At 44.1% G+C, this 10,000-nt stretch overlaps 1 long non-coding RNA gene across 1 annotated transcript in view; it reads right to left on the bottom strand.

Annotated features, from left to right (window-relative positions):
• Window positions 1–8,528, bottom strand: part of LOC143100029 (uncharacterized) — an 11,914-nt gene extending 3,386 nt beyond the window's left edge. Inside the window, exon 1 of the long non-coding RNA XR_012981803.1 lies at window positions 8,448–8,528. This is a non-coding gene — a long non-coding RNA (uncharacterized LOC143100029). The remainder of the gene's footprint in view (window positions 1–8,447) is intronic.
• Between the last annotated feature and the right edge of the window lie 1,472 nt (window positions 8,529–10,000).

The following is a 10,000-nucleotide window of genomic DNA, read 5'->3' as shown; positions in this document are numbered from 1 at the left end:
AGGGCTGTAGCGATATACAGTAGGGCTGTAACAATACACCAACTTAACAATTCGATTCGTATCGTGATTTTTGAACCACGGTTTGATACAAACCTCTTTTTTTGGAGGGGGGGGGTGGCTAGACTACAATATAATATATCTGTATTATTTTATATCCTGATATAAAAAGAGAGAATACTGAATGTCTGATATTTATGACAGCACACTTTATGCAGATTAGCCTATAGCTTAGGCCTACTATTTCTATTATAACTCTACCACATTCAGCTGTCTGGTTGAAGCCTGGAAATATTGTAAACAAAGTAGCATAGTTGGCTAGCTTATCATAGTCTACTGATTGGACTGTTCAGTTTCCTCATGTGTGTTTAAGGTAATATTGTTCTCCTTGGGACATGCCCTTTTGGGAAACATTGGTATTGAGATGATCATTCAACTTGAATGCAAGAGCTTTAACAAATATGTGCAGCATGCTAATGATGCTAAGCAGATTTAATAGTGTAACGATTGATGAGACAGCGTTGTCTAATCAAAAGCTTTATTAAAGGTCGGGAGCAGGGACATAGGCACAGAACATAGCACACGCTAGGGAAGTCAAGAACACTCGCACCTTACACACATAGGGTTGGACGCCACACCATAAAGGCACAAGAACACATATTAACAACCCCAAAGTTCTCCCAGAATCTCCAGCACAAAACATTGTGGGAATTTCAAGCACAGTCCAGCACGCTACACAGTTCCCCCAACAAGCAATTGCCATCCTCGGCACGGGCGTTCCCACATTCAGTCCAGGAAAGTCTCTGGCACTGCCACACAGCAGGTGGGGTGCACACACCACAAGAGCCCTACTCACCCCGAGGAACCACAACCACCAGCGGCCCAATGCGGGCCTGCTGGCAGTCACCTGGCCGTCGCCGCTCGTCCCCAGCGAACCCCCTCAGGTCGCACTTTCGCAGTGTGCACCACAGAAATGTTCCTCCAACACCTGGAGGGGCCTAGCCTCCACTGCCACAGACCCCCCGGCACTGAGCACCGTAACCGGCACCACACCTCCAACGCTCCGCTCCGTCGTCTTGCCAGTCGGGGCAGCAGACTCCAGCTCCATCGCAGCCGGACCACGCTGCGCAATCAGGCTACAGCTACCGACGTTGGCATCCCTCCTCTGCTGCCTTGTCGCAGAGCTGTCCTCCGCTGCTCCCGGCCGCTCCACTCCGCCACGGTCACGCCAAGGCCTAGACCTTCTCTCTGGCTCGTGGCATCGGATTTCACACAACAAACTTTTTTTTCCCCTTATTTTTCTAAAGAGTGCCAGCGAACAGGCCAACTCGAACAGGCGCCCGCACAGCATGGTCCCTCCCACACGCACCCAAAGGCTTAGAGTTTAGTTTTTCAGAGGGCCCTTCCACCGAGGCTGCCCAACCGTCGTGCCTCAAACGGCTCCACCTCCTTGCCGCTCCACTTCTGCTCTGCTCCGCAGCCAGGGCCACTGCCAACTCCAGCCTAAAGCCGCCCGGCGGGGGCAGGGGCTCCAGGTCTTCTGGCTGTGAAGTCAGTGCCCAGGCCGGCGTCACCACCTCATCTTCCAAGGCTGCTTCCTCAGGCCGCGTTTAAGTCTTTCTACGTTGTGGCCACTGCATCGAGACCCTCTTCAGTCAAGCACTCCTCCCGTAGCCAGGCCCAGGTGACGGCTGGTCTCTACTGAAGGCCTCTGTAAGCTTTTTAGTACACCTTGCAAGGGCTCTTTTTGGATCCTTTTGCTTTGGCCTCCACCTAGCGGTGAGCATGGACAGATTATGAACTTTCGGGCCCCTGGGCCCAGATGTATTAAGGGGCCCCCCACTAATTGTTGCATATGTGGAAGGGGTGTTTGGGGGTCCTCCCCCTTAATTTGTTTGATGTGATTTTCTGTATTCTGGTGCATTTTGGGGATGGCCAATACTAAATTCAATCAGATTCATAGCCTACATCCTGATAATGTGTTGATATTGAGGCAATGATTTCATGCAAAGGCTTAGGCTTCAGGGCCCCCTGACCCCTTGAGCTCCTGGGCCCGTGCAGTGATCCATCCCTGGCGGAGAGGTCTCCCACTCCCGGCTCCTCCAGCACTGAAGACACTGTCTCCTACAGAACGCAACTTGCTCCTCTATGGAAAACGTGCCCATCTACAGGTGCTGCTTTGGAAAGCACCAGACCGTTCTGATCCACCGGCTGTGGATATTACCACGTTTGGATGGAGTAAGAAGACAGGTATGAAGAAAGGAGAAGAACTCGCCCACCCTCGATTCAAGTCCTGTTGCTCCTCCTGATTTTGTTAGATGTTATCAGCTGTAACTGCACAGCTGGGTTAAAACTGTGTATACATGTATCTGGAAAGTGCAACTGCAGGCCTGGCCTGGCCTGTACTAATTATTGTTTCTGCAAAGGCAGTGATGTTACATGTTGCAATATATTAACACAGCAAAAAGAGCAGAAGGACAGGGGTGAAGAATCTGGAGAAGATGACGACAGGACAACAGATGAAGACAGAGAGGAGTAGTAGAGGCTACTGTAGTTTTTCACTTTGTTACTCAATTGTGAGTCACAGCAGAGGGCCAGTGAATAGCTATTTTAAAAATTATTGTTGAATTCAGAAAATACTTGAGGATCCAAATTATTCCTGAACACTGAACATTTTTATCCTCCAAAAATCTGTCTAAATCGGCTCCAAATACTCAGCAAAATCAGCTTAATGAGAGTAAGAATGTGACCAAACCATGTTTAAATAGTGATTTTCAATCTTGAAAATGTCAGGTATGGACTCAGCATCTCCAGTAACCCCTAAAAACATACTAACATTGTCCATTTTGCCCAAGCAGCTCCTATAATATGATCAATATAGGCGATTATGCTAATTTATGCTAATTAGCTGAATTACACAAATTGCCCAACATATGCAAATTAGCATCCGGCAGTTTCTGCATGCTGGGGACCCATACTATATGGTTATGGTTATGGTTATGGATTTAGCAGACGCCTTTGTCCAAAGCGACATATAAATACAAAACAACATAATAATATTTAAAAATGAACAGGGAACAGATTAAAATCTAGGTCAAATATAGTAAGGAGAATAGTTGTAGTACACAATAATATCAATTCAATCAATAGCCTAATAAAAAAAGCAATGTAAAAAAGGGGAAAGGCAATAATAAAACAATAATGTCAATTCAATCAATAATATAAAAACAATAACATGCTAAGACTACATTAAGGAGAATATCAATAATAAACAATAATGTCAAATTAATTAACAGCCCAATTAAAATAAAACAACATTATATAAACCATAACACATAAGCGCTTAAACAACTAAGTATATGTTGAATAGGAATGTCTTTAGACCCCTCTTAAACGACCCAAAACTACCACAGGAACGGAGAGCACTGGGCAGTTCATTCCACCAACATGGAACCACTGAAGAAAAGAGTCTGGAATTAGACCCAGTTTTTATGACTGGTCGACACAACATACGCTCACCAGAAGACCGCAGTGGGCGGTTGGGGATGTAAGGCTTGATTATTGAATTAAAATAACTGGGAGCAGATCTAGTTAGTGTCCTATAGGCCAAAGTGAGAGATTTAAATTTAATTCTGGCTACTATAGGGAGCCAATGGAGAGTAATTAGGAGAGGAGTTACATGTGTCCTCTTTGGCTGATTGAAGACCAGGCGTGCTCCAGCATTTTGAATCAGCTATATATTTCTATCATAAAACTTTGGTGTACTCAACATTTCCGTGTTCACCTTTCTGTCCACCGGACTATAAAGGCGATATGCTGCAAAAATCATTCAAAAGCATTTAATTTGCAAACTTTTCTTTCTTCTTTTCATACACTATAATTGTCTATCAACTTGCATCACAAGTGTAAATCCTGTGTATGATGTTAAGTGTATGTGTGATAGCAATTATTTTCATAGACTAGGCCTACACAATGGGCTATATGCTTGTTAAGGGACCTGTCACAAAGAGAATACTTTGCCATCGTGTGTGTGAGTGCACGAGAGAGGGAGAGGAAGAGGTGCATGCGTGATGGCAAGTGTTACGGTTGAACACTTTAACAAAACAGTTTTAAAATAGTTCTTAGGCTATTTAAGCATGCAATTTGTGTGCATATGTAGCCTAGGCTACACTTTGGTGAGCCTAAAAGGCACGTTAATAGCCAGCTCAGGCCACGATTTAGGCTACTTCAGGTCGAATTAAATTACGACTGGCCCTGGGTGCCTGTATCCTAGTCTTTTCTGACAGTCCGTTTCAAAAAGGAGCAACTAGACTTTGTGACGTTAGCTATCGCATAATTTAGGACTTGTCTACTATGTAGGCCTAAGGGATAACGTCCGCCGAGGTGTCCCGTTATTCACAATTAATGGACAAGGTGGACGAAAAGAACTCCCGTCGCACAGCACCCGAGTTTGTAGGCTAACTAGTACCCTAGGCTAAACAGCATATCACTAACGTGCATCAATCGGGAATTCGCTAAATGAAGGAAGTGGGTGCTTTACTTATTGATCCAGATCAAAGAGACAATAGCGTCCAAAGTGGTGTTTTTGTAACTTCAGTGTAGATGATTGTGATTCATTTCAACTTCAGCAATGTAAGGTAGCCTACCTTCCTTACCTTCGCAAAATAGCTCCGTACAGCTGAAGCCCAGTACATTCTGCCTCAGTGAGAATCCTAAACTTTCTCTATGTTCAGTCTTCGATCCTGATTGGCTGCATTCGTGCTAACTAACAAATCAGACGGTGTAGTGGGCGGGACAATGCTCTCGACCACAGAGTAGCAAGCAGGGAGTGAGAGACACTTTACAGACAAAGTAGCGCGTTTCATTCTTTATCCATTTCAATATCGGCTTATCGGTGGAAAAAAATGACCGATACCAATTATTATAAAAATGCTAAATATCAGCCCTAATAATCAGCCCGGCCGATAATTGGTCGACCCCAAGTTCACGTGTGAAGTCTTGGGTAGGCTTGGGTATTCACCTTTTCTGATTCTGAAGGAGAATATCCTTTTGGAGATTATCGATCGTCTATAGGGAGGGAAAGTGAAAACCAGCGCCCCAAGTGGTTGCGTTCCTATCGAAGAGCAGCTCCAATGTTAAGTCCCATAGACCTATTTTTAAAAAAATACTGTGAAGCCAAATCAGCGATATTATCCACCAAAAATATTTTTCAGTGTCTATAAAGTAATAATCTTCTAACTGTGAAAATGTCAAACCCTATTTTGCCTTATTTAAAAAAATCGAAATTGCTCCTTTTGTTTCATAAACGAACTACAAAAAAGCCACGTGACTTTACCCTTCGACATTACTCACGGTAGCATTGTTTGTTTATTAGCCTGGTTAGCATTGCCACTAGAACGCAACCACTAGATGGCGATGAGATTACTTTCCCTCCCTATTAGGGGTTTGCACCGACGTCACGTTCTGGCCGGTAACTATGGTAACCCAGCACGCGCGGCCATATTGGCGGTACTCGGTGAATGAAGTACAATGGAGTATTATGCACTTTGGATATCTTACGTGATTGTAGCGTGTCTAAACAACAGAAAAGCTCATCAAAATGCGTCAATACAGCAAAGGCATATAGGGCAGGACTTGGACCACAAGAAAAGGTGCGATATTTTGAGAAATTACGGATTATTGGCAGCGCAGATCCATATGAGTTGGGTGAGGGAGACGAAGTACCAAGTTCAACCACAAGCACCCCCTTCCTCTGATAACTTCTGGCATTATTGTCCCTTCTCCCTGGTTTTTTAATAACGTTTGGAAGTCGATACCTACACCAGATGTTTTTTCTCAGTCTGACCTATTGGTACAACCTAAAACACGGCAATAATTAACCATTTTCCTTGACGATGTTAGGGATTTACTTCAGTGCCTAATGCTTTCTAATGAGGCGAGTATCTCCAATATGGCGATGTCCAGATCTGATGACACGCCGTGCAAACCCCTAATTGAGAGTAGTCACGGTGTGTCTGTGAATGGAGGTGCGTTGTGTGTAGCCTATACGACGGTGTCCACTAGCATACCATGCTTATTTCGATCCTCTGCCCAACATAGCTTGGAGGTTGCAGTGGTAATCGTGATGATAGTGTCCGTAATGGACGTGGTACAGACAGCAGGGGTAGTAGAAATAGGGCTCTGAAGAACTACAACCCGCGATAGGAACTGATTTGACCAGGATACTTTATTGTAGGCCTTGTGGTTATAGGCTAGTAATAGTTTACTATTGTTGGTACATCTTAGGTGTTTTCCTGTTAATTTGTTATGTGGGTAATATGACAAAAAAGAAAGTAAACCTGCTCAAATATGTTCATCTAGTATTTACTGAAAGGTGCATCATTTGAGGTACTTGCCATCCAGTGGCAAATTAGATGGGTAAATTTACCCCCTTCATAAACTTTTGTTTATACTCAAAGATTTTTACATTTGCAGTAGGACTTTATCTCTAACCACTTTCAAGCCATGGCCGTTTTTTACATTTTGATATAAAAATCCAATGGTGTTGCTTTCTTAACCCTGATGCCTAGTTTGCCAGGTTTAAAAAAGTTATGAGAGGAAAATATTTTTATTTGGTGTGAAACACAGACATAGGCCTACCTGTTTTTATGCTTTTTTGTTTGTTTTTATCATTTGTATTAATATTTATTTTATCATTATTTTATTTATAAGCTAAAGTTGCTAGCACAGGTGTCTAAGACTTGCACTTTCTGTTTGTAGTTTTGTGTTTGAAAATACAGTATTTGAAAAAAAAAAACATTGCATTTTAGGAAATTTAACACTGACGTGGCCCTCCAATCAGATGACATTGGCAGAAGTGGTGCTCAGCTCATTTGAGTTTGAGACCCCTGCTCTAAGCGATGCTGGGTAACGTCACTTCTGTTGACTTTCAAACAGAACAGAGAGCTAGCTCGCTACTTCCTCCCCCTTCCTCCCGTGCAATTGAAACTCTCCTAAATGTGCATCTCTTCTGTGATTTGCTGGAACAGTTTGTTATGTTTTTATAGGCTAGGTTTGCCTAGGTTGTTTTTGTTGCCGTTTTTGGAGCCTGGGCTGTCCACAGAGATTGTGTTTTTTAACAGTGTATTCAGGACACAGACAGCTAGCGGTTGGTAAGGTGATGTTTGCAGTAAGTGACATAAAAAAAAAATGTAGCCTAAAAAACATGTGGCATCGCTTAGAGCACCTTTAAAGCCCCCCTGTGTAAGAAATTCTCCCATCTAGAGGTTAGGAGTTATATAGCAACCAGCCTCTCAAGCGCTGACTCGTTTAGAACTACGGGAGCCGTCACACATCAAAACTGACACTAGTTCTGGACTCCTAGCACGTTGAAGCATAAACTTCTCTCTGAAAGCGTAACTCTCGCCAAAATGCACCCTAGGGTGTTTTGTGAATGTACACGAGTCAAAATTTCGTTTAAAAGCATAATTATGTCTGAAGCGCCACTTTCAAGCTTGTCTGTGTTGTCGTTTTTGGGTCAAATGGAGTTTTGAATGGGAACTATTTTTTGATACATGATCGTGTCAAAATCTCTATTTATAAAACACTAAGAAGGCTCGACACAACATGAAACTTGGATCGAAGTATCATCAGTGTCTCTAAACATGAACTCGAGCATTGAGAACATTATTCGTCACAGTGTTCACTAAAAGAAAGGTTTTGAACAACTCACTTGGGTTTTCTGATCGCTGCCATCATGCCAGTCAAGGAGTGAGTTGTCCAAAACCTTTCTTTTTAGTAAACTATGTGTAGCCTACACTAACAATGTTCTCAATGCTCAAGTTCATGTGTAGAGACACGGATGATACTTCGATCAAAGTTTCACATTGTGTCGAGCCTTCTTAAAATAGCGATTTTGACGCATCAAAATAGTAGGCTAGTGCCCCTACGACTCCCATTCACGAAAGTTTGACTCGGGTACATTCACAAGGATGCATTTTGGCGAGAGTTACGGTTGAATAAGCAATAACAACATTTTGTGTACTATTTTATTGCCATTGCTTGTGTGCGATTCCAATGCAACTCTTTCGGACCGAGCTAGCTAGCTATCGTTAGGACAGTAAACGGAAAATGAATGGGAACGGCTAGGTAGTAGGCTACTGCAGCTAAGGACTTTGGTTAAACTATATTGTTGCAAACTAAACTGGAATAACATGTTCAGCAACTTTGTGATTAGACTATTATTCCAATGTTGTCAGGACAAACCGGCATTATTTTGCAAGTGAGGCTACACGCTTAGAGAAGTTCAGTCGGTCATCAATTATGATGCCCCAAGTTGCATGCCGGTCTAGTCGGGGTCAGTGAAGATGAGTCAAGCTGGATGCTAATCTGCTGAGGTATGTGTGTGTGAGCGTGTGTGTTTCAGTAGAGGTCTGAGATATATGTGTGTGTGTGTGTGTGTGTATTGGTACCTGAGGTTTCTGATGCTGCTACTGAGGGAAGTCAGCAGGTTATAAGAGACATCCAGGTGCTGAAGACAAGGAAGGGAATACAACCTACACACACACACACACACACACACACACCATACACACACACACACACACCATACACACACACACACACACACACACACACACACACACACACACACACACACACACCATACACACACACACACATACACACACACACACACACACACACAAACCATACACACACACACACACACACACAGACACACACATACACACACACACACACAAACCATACACACACACACACACACACCATACACACACACACACACAAACCATACACACACACACACACACACACACACACACACACACACCACACATACACACACACACACACACAAACCATACACACACACACACACACACACACACACCATACACACACACACACACAAACCATACACACACACACACACACACACACACACACACCATACACACACACACACAAACCATACACACACAAACCATACACACACACACACACACACACCATACACACACACACACACATACACACACACACAAACCATACACATACACACACACACACACAGACACACACATACACACACACACACACACACACCACACACACACACACAAACCATACACACACACACACACACACACACACACACACACACACCATACACACACAGACACACACATACACACACACACACACACACACACACACACACACCATACACACACACACACACACACACACAAACCATACACACACACACACACACACACACACACCATACACACACACACAAACCATACACACACACACACACACACACACCATACACACACACACACACACACAAACCATACACACACACACACACACCATACACACACACACACACACACACACACACACACACTGCTGTTAGATATACTGTATAGGACATCTATGTCCGTGTGGTAGGTAGGCTACATCATGGTCTGATTCTACATAGGTCAGTCATGACTTTTATAATCACGGGGCAACGTAGCAATGCATTCTGAAGCCCTGTTGTGTGTGTGTGTGTGTGTACGTACTCATTGGGTAGCTGCAGTAGCCTGCAGAAGGACAGGACCAGGGTGTGTAGGCTGGTCAGGGTGTGTGTGTGTGTGTGTGTGCGTACTCATTGGGCAGCTGCAGTAGTCTGCAGAAGGACAGCACTAGGGTGTGTAGGCTGGTCAGGGTGTGTATCTGAGGGGGGAGGAGCTGCAGGGGGTTGTCCCTCATCTTCAACTGCTGCAGACACCGCAGAGAACACAGCTGATGGAGAGAGAGAGAGAGAGAGAGAGAGAGAGAGGGGGAGAGAGGGAGAGAAAGAGAGAGAAAGGTAAAGGAAAGGGAGGGAGGGAGAGAGAAAGAGAGAAGGGGGTGAGAGGGAGGGATATAGTGGGAGGGAGAGAGAATGAGAGAGGGAGGGAGAGAGAGAAAGAAAGAGAGGGGGAGAGAGGGAGAAAAAGAGAGAGAA

This window comes from Alosa pseudoharengus, unplaced genomic scaffold (genome assembly GCF_046254945.1).
Source record: "Alosa pseudoharengus isolate Yale_2024_CS ecotype anadromous, Long Island Sound unplaced genomic scaffold, YU_APseudo_1.1 YU_APseudo_1.1_scf_3, whole genome shotgun sequence".
Taxonomy (NCBI): Eukaryota; Metazoa; Chordata; class Actinopteri; order Clupeiformes; family Clupeidae; genus Alosa; species Alosa pseudoharengus.
The sequence above is the reverse complement of the archived record's forward strand: the minus strand, read 5'-3'. Positions and strand labels throughout refer to the sequence as shown.